We start from the raw sequence: 11,880 nt of genomic DNA, 5'->3' as shown, positions 1-11,880 counted from the left end.
GATGAGGGTTTTGCAGTAAAATTTGAATTTAACACCCATTTTGCCTGAAACTCTTAACTTGTTTCCACTGTTCTCAGCAAAAAAAAAAAACACCAGTGAGCTGTAGTCATTACTGATCTTTGTGGCTTTTCAATAAAGTTCACACCTAATTATTTGCATGTGAGTTGAAAAGCTGATAATATGAGCGTACAATTTCAAAAGTAGCAGTTCAGCTTTCACATTTAAATAGTTTTATGTTAGGACTAGAGATGAGGGAACCCGTGGATGTTTGGGTTCGCCTCGTTCGATAAACATACAGTAAAACGTTTGGTTCGGGTCCAAACTTGACCATAAACTTGACCAGGGGCCTGAAACCAATAGAAGTCAATGGGCACCCGAACTTTGGGGCTTTAAAATGGTTGTAGAACGGTCATAGTCAGAGTTAAGGTCTGCAAAATATGTGGATAGGTAAATGACTTAAAATAACACAGAATAAATAAAAGAAAAAATAATAATCTTGAACCAGTAAGCAGAGGTCCAAGTGGAGGAGGCGAATGTGGCAGTGTAGGTGGAAGAGGAAGGGGAGGAGGTATCCAACAATATTTTTGTAGGTTTTTTTGTTTTTATTAGGAAACTCGCTTAAAAGAACATAGACTAAAAAAAAGAACTATCTAGAACCTGGAGGCAGAGGCCAAGTGGAGGAGGAGCTTGAGGTAGAGGAGTAGGTTGAGGTGTAGAAGTAGATGGAAAAGGCGTAGGAGGAGGAGGTAGCCAACACTAGTTTTGTGGGGGGTTTTGTGCTATTTTTGGTGGTACTCTGTACACAGGCCATGTAATACTCAACACTTTTTTTAGGTTGAAAAGAGCATCAAATAGGGGACGTGAACGTTTTGCTGCTAGAGGTGGTGCAGGTACTCAAGGGACAGAGAGGACATGCCTGATCTGTGACTGCTGCGTGCCCAAATGAAACACCTTCCTCTGGTGCACGCAGGCAACAGGATGTTCTGCATGATTTTGTAGGCAAGAGTACTGCTGGACAAATTGTGAGGCCAGAACAAGTAGCGATGGTTTTAGATTGGTTGTCCTGGACTGCCTTCCGTTCCTTTGCTTTGTCTTCCTCCCGATCTCCTGCTGATAACGCAGATTTTGTACCTGTGGCCCATGGGCATCTGTCTTACATCTCACCCCCTTGCAAATTAGGCAAGCAGTCTGAGCCCCAAGTCATGCAGTAGTCACTTCTGCTTTTTGATGACTCTGTTGGGTGTGGTTCTGTGGGCCATCCACCTGGCCCTGTCCAACAAATGGAAGAAATTGACTGCACTAATGCCCAACCACTTGTTTTGTTGGAGTATGACTACATGGCAGGGGTAGTGCAAATGGTCAGTGGACCAACGCAGTACATCTATGCTGATGATGTAACACAGGTGCCAACTGCTGCAGATTTCTGCTGTGTGTAGTCTGGCAATGAGGGCAAGGGTGAGGGCTGGGTGCAACATCTTGCAGAGGATTGTTATTATGCTTAATTTTTTTAGGGCACCATTGATTCTCTTCAGGTGTAGTGTAAATATAACAATGGATATTTTGAGTCCATAATGAAATATGCAGAATGCATTCAGACCATGACAGAGCAGCATTGCTGGTGATAAGCGCTGCAGAATATGTTGGCGTTGTATAAATAAAGATTACTATTATTATTATTATTGTACATTTACAGACAATGTTCATAGTGACTCAATCTTGAGAACTGTTTACTTATTGTCTGAAAACGTTTACCTCACAAACAGTTCTATGTTTCTCTATTTTTGTTGCTTGTTATTGTAAAACATTGAGGTTTATTTATCCTCTGTGTATTGTGGACTTATTTTATCTTGGGAGCTTTTGAATTGTGTGAGTTTATTGCTCATTGTCTGATGTTTGCCTGGTATCTCTGATTCATCTTACTCCCAAAGGCTGGCCACTGGAGTGCAGAGGCTGAAACCAGAGTTGCACCGTGTAAATCACTATATAAGGCCAGAGAAACATAGACTAAAATAGAATTAGAAAGTTAGGAACTTTACTTATACGTGTACAGTGTTGTGATACCTGCATAAGTGGGGACACCCATGCAGTGTTGTGAATTTCCCTGGGGTTCTCTGTCTTGGTGCTTGCTTCTCTGATATTCCAGACAGATGATGTTTAAAAGCTCCTTGGTGATGATGTGAGTATATGTACTTAATCTTTATATGTTCTTAATCATTCATTACGTGTTTTTAATCTTTATATGTACTTATCCTTTGTATGTTAAAATATGCAAAAGTGTACACAGTCATACTATTCCTTTAATTTTGCACTTTGTAATAAAATTGCACTATTTCGCAAGTAATAGCCTTCTTTAAAGCCATATCCGAACCTTAGTGTTAAAAATTGGCAATACATCAGGTCTTTGACCAAGTCCTCCCGTGTAGTTCTGAGTTGATTCCTGACCTTTCCTAGAACCATCCTTACCCCACAAGGCAAGATCTTGCATGGAACCTCAGACTGAGGAAGATTGACAGTCATCTTGTGCTTCTTCCATTTTCTAATAATTGAGCCAATAGTTGTTGCCTTCTCACCAAGCCGGTTGACTGTTGTCCTGTAGCCCATACCCGCCTTGTGCAGGTCTGCGATTTTGTGTCTGTTGTCCTTAGACAGCTCTTTGGTCCTGTGTATGGTGGAGAGGTTACAATGATGTGACTGAATGTGTAGACGGGTGTCTTTTATACAGGTAATGAGTAGGGATGATCGAATAGCTTCGGATAAGCAATTATCCAAATAGCTATAGTGCTTCCTGAATAGCTGCATCGGTAACCTTGATACCAGGAGGACTCCAGATAATCAGCTGTTCGGCGCTGCAGCTGCATGTGTCACGGCTGTTTCACTGTCACGACACATGCATGGATAGCCTGTTGGTTGGGCTCCACATGCATATGTTGAGACTGTGAAACAGCCTTGACACATGCAACTGCGACGCCAAACAGCTGATTATCGGGAGCGCTCCAGGTATCCAGGTTAATGATGCAGCTATTCGGGATGCGCTATAGCTATTCCTATAAGCACTAATCAGAAGCTATTAGATCATCCCTAGTGTCGAGTTGCCAACAGGTGCAATTAATACAGGTAATGAGTGCAGAGTAGGATGGCTTATTGAAGAAAACCTAACAGGTCTGTGAGAGCCAGAATTCTTGGTGGTTGGTAGGTGATCAAATACTTATAACATGCAATAAAATGCAATTTACTTCTTAAAAAATCAGACAATGTGATTTTCTGTTTATTTTTAGATTTTGTCTCTCACAGTTGAAGTTTACCTACGATAAAAATTACAGACTTCTCCATTCTTTGTAGTTGGGAAAACTTGCTATTCAATCCCATCAAAGCATTTACATCAACATATATCGCTATTCTAAACTGTAGTAACCAACAGTTTAATAAGATATGGTACTCTTGGCCTATTTATGCTTTTGGTTCTGATGATGTATTAAGTTAATGTGTTAGCAGGTCACTTACGTATCAGTTATCTGTCAGTGAAAGAAAGGAGGCAGTCAGCAGGAGTGGAAAAGGCAGAGAAGCAGGAAAGTTGTAAGTGCAGTTTCCACGCATTGCACTTACAAGTCATTAGCATGCAGTTTCAGCTAATGGATTTCTCTAAAATAGCAAACCAGATTTCTATAAGAGAGGTAAGGCTTTAATCAGCATTAAAGCATCTTTACATACATATTAGTTTGGGGTATAAAATACTGATGACAGGTTCTCGTTAAGTAATTATGATGTTTGTCTAGATTTTGCTGGCAAATTCCCATAAAACGGAAATTGCTTCCAGTAGACCTCATGCGCTTGACAGAACTGTGTATAGAGTACTCTAATTATTTTACAATTGCTATTTCTTAATCATGTGCAATTTTTTTAGAAGAAGCAAGATGCCGAGAACCCTAGCACAATGACCTAGTTTTTTTGCTAAGTGAACATATTTAATTACAAAAACACCTGAGGAGGATATTGGTTAGAAAAGTAAAGACTTAAGGGACAGATAAGCCATCTTCACAAGTTGGGCAGCATGATGACTGACGGATGACTAACCAAGGGCAACACCAATATGGAGCTTGTATGATGTTTGCATGGATTTCCTCTTTATCCTCATTTTTTGGCCGCTTTTCATAAAGTATAGAAGCCGCAAGAGGTTAAAAGAAGGTGAAAAAGAAGGAGTTCTTTTTAAGGTGACTTCCAAGGGGAATTTTACTGAAAATACATTGTGTGCACATACCCTAGTAAGGGAATTTATATTGTGAGTTGACTGTGAGGAATCCTTCCAGACATGAGGATAAAACAGCCAAAATTTCCCATACTTCCATTCAGCAGTTCATCTTATGGGCGGCCTTAAGACCTGATAGGAAAAGTGGAACATTTAATTGACACCTGGAAACTAGATATTCTGACCAGAACGTCACCCCCTTTGTATTTTTGTTCTGACCTACTGGTGGTGATGATTACATTAGAGAGCTCTGTCATGTGCTATTTAGTGACTATTTTTCCATCTAAACATTTTTTCAGGTCCCTTGAATGATTATGAAGCTGCTCAGTGTCATGATTCAGGACAGGGTTTTGTCTTTATCCCGTCCTGGTCAGACAGGGGTTAATTCTATCTGGCTCTCTCTGGGATGAGGGCGGCTATTTAGTTGCCATATGACCGAGGTTCTGTGTTGGTGATAGTTTCCAGTCCCTCGGCCTGAGCAACTGACCTAGGTTACTTTGTTAGTAATCAAGTTTCTCTTTATGTGTACCCACTGTTGTGCATGTGTCCTGACTTGCTCCCTGACCTGTATTTCCATCTGCCTTTTTTGGTATCATTTAGCTTGCTTCAGTTTTCTGACCTCCTGGCTTGTTTCTGACTACCCCATCGGCTTCTCCTCCTGGTACCAGGCTCCCGTCTGATTCTTACCTACCTGTTGGCTTGCTTCTGACTAGGTGTTAGACCTCTGGTGCTACGTTTAACCGCTTGTTGCTGACTTGGCTAGTTTGATGATTCTGCTGCCATCTGTTGGTAGCCCTGCTGCTGCATTGTAGGTCTGTCCTGGGAGTGTGCAGTCTTTCTTTCACTCTATTGCTATCTGGTGGAGCTTGCACAGACCTGCATTGCAGCTGCATGACATTATCATTGACCTCACATTAAATCTAGTGGAGGTCTATTTTTTTTTCTTTGCTATGGATCCGCTCTGCACTTTGACAGAGCAGGTGACCAAACTGACAAAAATGATGTGGAATCTGTCCGTGGAGCAGAGGACTTTGGCTGCCTTTCACCAGCAGGTACAAAGAGAGTTTGCTGAGATGGTTAAAACAGTTCAGAGTGCTTCCCCTGTGACGGGCAGTAAGAATGGTAGTGTGTGTGATGTGTCTTTGTCTTCCCCTGAACCCTCTGCCAAACTCCCTGACACTTTTTCTGGGGAAAAAGAGAAATTTCGGGTATTTAGGGAGAGTTGCAAAATGCTGTTCTCCCTCAGGCCCCGGTCCTCGAGTGATGAGAGTCATCGGGTGGGGATAGTAATGTCATTGCTTCGGGAGGGCCCACAGGCTTGGGCTTTCTCCTTACCCCCCCCCCCCTGAGAGAATATCTGTTGAAAAGTTCTTTGAATCTCTGGGGTTCATTTATGATGAACCCGATCGGGTCCAACTGGCTGAGGACATTATTATGAGTCTCTCTCAGGGAAAGCTCTTTGCCAAGTGGTATTGCTCAGAATTCAGGCGATGGTCCCCGGAGGTGACTTGGAATGACTCAGCTCTCCGGTGTCAGTTCTATAGGGGACTATCTGACCATCTAAAGGATGCTCTGGCTCTGCATTCGCAACTTGACTCCCTGAAGGAAGCCATGACACAGGCTGTCCGTATGGATCGGAGCTTGAGGGAGTGAGGAGTTGTGCAACAGGAGGCTCCTTTGTTTCCATTTAAGTCTGAGCCATTGCCCCAAGTTGAACCCATGGAGGTGGGGGCTAATTCATTTTTGGGGAAGGAGAGGAGACGTCGGTAGGAGAACAAACTCTGCTTTTATTGTAGTGCCCCAGGACATTGGAAGAAGGATTGTCCCTTCTGCGCATTGGTTCCCAAGATGCCGGGAAATGCCTAAGTCTGGGTAACTGTCAAGGAGATTACCCAGTCTCTCCGGTACTTTTTTCCTATCTCCAAATTGCTATTGAAGGTGGAACCTGGTACTGTTTTTTCCCCATTAGTTTACTAACTCTGTTTCTCTCAAAGACTTAATAAACTATAGTCAAAAACTACAAAATAGTATAAATAAAAATTGTATCTTGTCATACAAAAAATAAGTCCTTACAGCTTCACTGACAGAAAAGAAAGAATTGACAAGCGCTTGGAGAGTTGGGACATAAAATATAATTGAGCATCATGGAAAAACTAACAGAGGTATTGTCAAATATGGTGGCATATTAGAAAACTTTAAAAAAAGTTTGGTCTGCATACCAGAACAGTACCCAAACTCGAATGCAAACCCAGACCCCATTCAAATGAATAAGGGGCCCAAATATCCAGCGTTTCCCACGCTGTCATCAGTGTGACAGTGTAGGAAAAATCGGCTCTACCCATTTACTGTTTTCCAAATAAAAATAAAAAACACAGCATTCCTCACCAGACTGCCGATAATTCATATCCCCCATCACATGCTGCAACTCAGCTACACCAGTCACAAAAAATGGCTATGAACTCTGTTCACCTTATTGACGTCACAGTGTAAGGAGGTGGCGGAGACTCTTAGTGCTCCCTCTCTCCTTCATGCTAGTCCCGTGCACTTTATGTGGTACCCGGATGGTGTACCTGGATCTTAACATGTTAAAGTTTAGTTGTTCAATAATGTGTAATGCTATGTACCACTTATGCCTTATTGTTAAACACTATTAATTTTGCTGTGTCTGCCATGTATGATTGTTGTGCTGTGCTTGTTATGCACATGCTAGAGGCAGGGACAGAATGGGTTAATTTAGGGGGCTGAGCCAACAGCCTATTGGGAAGAGGAAACTGAGGCTTCCTGGTCAGAGCCTAGGCAAGACGGCCTCAGGCCGTCCCATCTGGGGCACAGGTGAGTCCCGCTTGGGACAGAAGTAGCCCCATAAGTGGATCCAGGGGCGGACACAGACAGCTTGGGGCCCCTGTGCAGGATTTTGTGTCTGGGCCCCCCCTCCTATAAAGGCGACAAAGCTATATATATATATATATATATATATATATATATATATATATATATATATATATATATATATCTCCACACACATACATGTATATATATTAAATAGTCTCCTTTATTATGTATATTGCCGTCCCTTATTATACAGTGCCCTCTCCTATTATGTACTGCACCGTCCCTTACATATTGGATTTTATAGAGCCCTGTGTTTTTATTACATACCGTCCTGTCTTGTTAGCTGTAAAATGCAATGATGGCTGATGGAGCATAAGAAAGCTTCTTTTCTAAAGGAGGAGCTGGTGGACTGGTAGTCTGGTCACCGGCTCCTCCATCAGTAGTCCTTTTATATCTAACAAGAGAGGGGACTATGTAATAAAAGAAGGCGCTGTGAATAACAAAAATATCAAGAATACACTATGCAAGAGACTGCACTGTACATAACAGCAGAGGAAGCTATATAATGAAGGAGGGCATCATACATAGCTAGAGAGGATGGTACGTAATAAGGGACGGTGTTATACATAACAAAAGAGGAAACTATGTAACTAAGGATGGTTTTATACATAATGAGTACACTATACACTAAGGGACTGTGCTAAAGATAAGTGAGTACACTATATACAAAGGGACTGTGCTATACATAATAAGTGAGTACACTTTATACTAAGGGACTGTGTTAGACATAATAATTATCGATAATAACGTCTTTCTCCACCTCCCCCTTTTCCAAATCCATTATAAATCCCCCTTCCTCCCATCCCAATCCCCCTTCCTCTCATCCCAATCCCCCTTCCTCTCACCCCAATCCCCCACATCCCTCATTGTCCTCCTCCCCCCGCATCCCATTATTGCCTTCTTCCCTACCTCCTTAATTGCCCTCTTCACCACCTCCATCATTGCTTTCTCCCCACCACCCCATTATTGCCCATTCCACCACCTCCATCATTGCCTCCTCCCCACCACCTCATCATTGTCTTTTACACTGCCACCATCATTGCCTTCTCCCCACCACCCTATCATTACCCATTCCACGACCTCCATCATTTCCTCCTCTTCACCACCCCATCATTAAACATTCCAGGACCTCCATCATTTCCTTCTCCCCACCATCCCATTATTGCCCTTTCTACCTCCCCCATAATTGCTTTCTCCCCCACCAACCCTATCATTGCCCTCTCCATCAACCCAATCATTGCCTTCTGCCCCATCACCTCCATAATTGCCCACTCCGTCAACCCAATCATTGCCTTCTGCCCCATCATTGCCCTCTCCATCAACCCAATCATTGCCTTCTGCCTCATCACCCCCATCATTGCCCTCTCCTCCACCCAGGGCTGCCACTAGGAATTTCAGGGCCCCATGCTGTCAAAATTTTCGGGCCCTTTGAGACTCCGCTAAGGCTTCACCTCAGCTCTGCCTCCACACCTCGAACCTTCCACAGTCTCATTGCCCACTCATGGAAAAACTCCACTTCTGCACCACGTCCTCACCAATCACACATTAACAGTTCCCATCAAACACCAGATTACATATATAGCCTGCAGCTTTTGTTTTGGCAAAGTCAGGAGTGGAACAATCAGAGGAGAAGTATAATAGAAACACGTCACCACTTCCGCATTTATCGCCGCTCCTGGTTTTGGCTTACAAATACTAATGTATAATACTGACCACATACCTATATAAAATGCATACATATACTGTAGAATATGCCCATGTATAATAAACACCTGTGTCTACTGCATATGTGACATACTATACATTAATGTATAAGGGTATGGTTCCATGGTCAGGAATCGGCAGCGCTTTGGATGCAGCACATGTCCGCTCAGTCCAAAGCGCTGCCGGCTTTTGTACGAGTGATGATTCCGCATGTGTTCATTGAACATATGCGGAATCACCGCATTCTATACATTGGACTGTGATATTTATCTTGCGGAGACTGAGCGTCTCCGCAAGATAAATAGACATGCTACGGTCTAGAAAGATGCGCCGCATGTCCGTCTCCGCAGGGAAGCTGCGGGTGCCACTGCATACATAGTGGACATTGGATTCCTTGAAATCTCATGCACTATGCTGTAACATCCGGCTGCTGCGGATTGGATGCTGCGGATGTACACAGCGTCCAATCCGCAGAGTTTACTGACAGTGGAAACATCTACTATATAATTGTCTAAGGGGTACTTCCGTCTTTCTGTCTGTCTGTCCTTCTTTCTGTCGCGGTTATTCGTTCGCTGATTGGTCTCGGCAGCTGCCTGTCATGGCTGCCGCGACCAATCAGCGACGCACACAGTCCGGAAGAAAATGGCCGCTCCTTACTCCCCGCACTCACTGCCCGGCGCCCGCATACACCCCTCCGCTCACACAGAGTTAATGCCGGCGGTAACGGACCGCGTTATGCTGCGGGTAACGCACTCCGTTACCGCTGCTATTAACCCTGTGTGACCACCTTTTTACTATTCATGCTGCCTATGCGGCATGAATAGTAAAACGATCTAATGTTAAAAATAATTTAAAAAAAATTAAAAATCGTTATATACTCACCATCCATCGGCCCCTTGATCGACAACACGCCTGCCCAACGCTCCGGTGACCGCTCCATGCTGCGATCTCGCGAGATGATGACGTAGCGGTCTCGCGAGACCGCTACGTCATCATCTCGGGAGACCGCAATGCACTCCTGGGACCGGACCGTGCGAGGAGTGTCGTTAAATGCCTCACGTCGGTAAAGGCCTCGCTTGGATCCGGGGGCTCCGGAAGGTGAGTATATAACTATTTTTTATTTTATTTATTTTTTTTAACAGGGATATGATGCACACATTGCTATATACTGCGTGGGCTGGGCAATATACTACATGGGCTGTGCAATATACTCCGTGCACTGGGCAATATACTACATGGGTTGTGCTATATACTACGTGCGCTGGGCAATATACTACATGGCTGTGCTATATACTACGTGGCTGGGCAATATACTACGTGACTATACAACGTGGGCTGTGCAAAATACAACGTGGGCTGTGCAATATACAACGTGGGCTGCGCAATATACAACGTGGGCTGCGCAATGTACAACGTGGGCTGCGCAATGTACGTGGGCTGCACAATATACGTGGGCTGCGCAATTTACTACGTGGGCTGCGCAATGTACAACGTGGGCTGCGCAATGTACAACGTGGGCTGCACAATATACTACGTGGGTTGCGAAATGTACTGCGTGGCCTGCGCAATATACTACGTGGCCTGTGCTATACACTACGCATACATATTCTAGAATACCCGATGCGTTAGAATCGGGCCACCATCTAGTACCCTTATATGTGTCTATGCATTGTACCTGTGTGTTTAATGCAACAGATACAGTATATGTGAAAAAGTCTTCACTGGGGGATGGGCTCAGGGGTCAGTCCCAGCCTGGATCTGATACTGCAGTGATGACTGGAGTCCCGTCAGAGAATAGACCCAGTGATTTAGTGACTGTGTTCCCGCGTTCTGAGCTCTCTGGTCCCTGCTGTGTGTGGATGAAAATCCTGCACTGACCAGAGAACACAAAGCTCCGGGGGTCACAGTCAGTAAATCACTGCTTCTAGTCTCTGACTGCAGCCCCTGCCTCCCCTCTTTACTCTGCAAACAATCCGTCACATTCAGACCCTTCTTTACCTCCTGTTCAGGGGGTGATTGAGGTCCTGCACACAGCTGCAGCTTCCTTCCAGCCATGAGTGTGCAGACCCCGTTCTGCACAGGCTGGAAGTGTGTGCAGGGAGAAGGGGGTGATCTATCAACAAGCACCAGACAGGAGGAGCAGCTGTGAAGAAGACAGGAGATGTCCCACCTCTGCGCATTGATCCTATCCTGCAGCCGCACGCCGGCAGCTTCCTGTCTCGCCCAGCCGCAGCGCGGAATGATGATGTCATTCAGCCGCTGCTGTCTGTGTGAGTGTGAGACAGGAAGCAGGATGGAGACATTCCCTGCAGATCCGCTGCCATTTTCTCTTGCAGGCAGCAGAGCTGCAGGGATTGCTCCCTGCCTGCCGCACATGAGGGCAATCTGGCCAGGGGGCCCCCGGAGCCGGAAAGACTGGCCAGATTGCCCTCTATATTAGCCGCCCTGCAGGGGCCCCCCAGAGCCTCCGGGCCCCGGTGCAGCCGCACCGGTTGAACCGGCGGTATGTCCGCCCATGAGTGGATCCCCGTCTGGGACAGAAGGGACCCCCGGCTTGGGGAGAATACTGGCTGCCAGGCACTGTGATTGAATGTGTGCCTCACCAGAGATCTCTAGCTCCAGAGAGCTTACTGGGAGTTATGGACTCTGCTGCTGCAGCCGTTGTTGTAATTAGGGACAGAACAGCAATTATATGTCTCTTCTTTATTTCTTCTTCCTTATCATTAAAATACAAATTGCCACTGTTAGACCCTATACAGTGTGAAGTGTGGTTCATCCGGAGGACACTGTCCTGTCATGGTAAACAACTGCAGAACTGAGGTAACCCACTGTGACCCGGGCTGGGATTAGAACTGTCATTTTATGTGCAAGGGGCCAGGGTGTGGACTGACTCTGCTGTAGTAGACTCTCACCCCATGCCACCTTGTTACAAACACTCTGCATTGAAGCTGGGTTCTCATGCTCAGCTCAATGTCTCCTGGATGCAGGGCTGAGCTGCCGCTTCATGCCACTGCTTAGCAATACATCCAGATGCAGCTGAG

The 11,880-nt window shown here is 45.0% G+C and overlaps 1 long non-coding RNA gene across 1 annotated transcript in view; it reads right to left on the bottom strand.

The window, feature by feature from the left end:
* Positions 1–2,560: 2,560 nt before the first annotated feature.
* The window catches only part of LOC143818082 (uncharacterized), a 95,326-nt gene continuing 86,006 nt past the window's right edge, over positions 2,561–11,880 (bottom strand). The window contains exon 3 of the long non-coding RNA XR_013224298.1: positions 2,561–2,659. This is a non-coding gene — a long non-coding RNA (uncharacterized LOC143818082). The remainder of the gene's footprint in view (positions 2,660–11,880) is intronic.

Source organism: Ranitomeya variabilis, chromosome 3 (assembly GCF_051348905.1).
Source record: "Ranitomeya variabilis isolate aRanVar5 chromosome 3, aRanVar5.hap1, whole genome shotgun sequence".
NCBI classification, from domain to species: Eukaryota; Metazoa; Chordata; class Amphibia; order Anura; family Dendrobatidae; genus Ranitomeya; species Ranitomeya variabilis.
The sequence above is the reverse complement of the archived record's forward strand: the minus strand, read 5'-3'. Positions and strand labels throughout refer to the sequence as shown.